Below are 326 nucleotides of genomic sequence, written 5' to 3'. Positions count from 1 at the left end.
TTATATAAATAACTAATATCATCTCTTCTCTCCATTTATATCCTCATGAAAGCTCATCGAGTTTATTGTTCACATAAAGCATAATTTCCATCCCATTGAATTTTAATTAAATAACAATATATATACATCTGTCACAGTTAGTTATAAGTCCAGTTTTTACATATGTTGATTTTAGAATAATTGCACGCAATAAAAAGTAATACTGTTCCTTTAGATTCTCGTTTGATTTTTGATACGCGACAACGATGAGTTCGATTCGACTCGCATGAGCTACACTCGAACGCGTACGCATATACACGGTTAAACTCAACGTACGGCACGGAACT

General features: G+C 33.1%; 1 protein-coding gene across 1 annotated transcript in view; it reads left to right on the top strand.

The window, feature by feature from the left end:
• Positions 1-326, top strand: part of LOC105452783 (tachykinin-like peptides receptor 99D) — a 16,758-nt gene that overhangs the window by 9,359 nt on the left and 7,073 nt on the right. The gene's annotated exons all lie outside the window — the stretch shown is intronic.

Source organism: Wasmannia auropunctata, unplaced genomic scaffold (assembly GCF_000956235.1).
Source record: "Wasmannia auropunctata unplaced genomic scaffold, wasmannia.A_1.0 LD336026.1, whole genome shotgun sequence".
In the NCBI taxonomy this organism is placed as follows: domain Eukaryota; kingdom Metazoa; phylum Arthropoda; class Insecta; order Hymenoptera; family Formicidae; genus Wasmannia; species Wasmannia auropunctata.
Note: the sequence above shows the minus strand (reverse complement) of the source record. Positions and strands in the feature narration are given on the sequence as shown.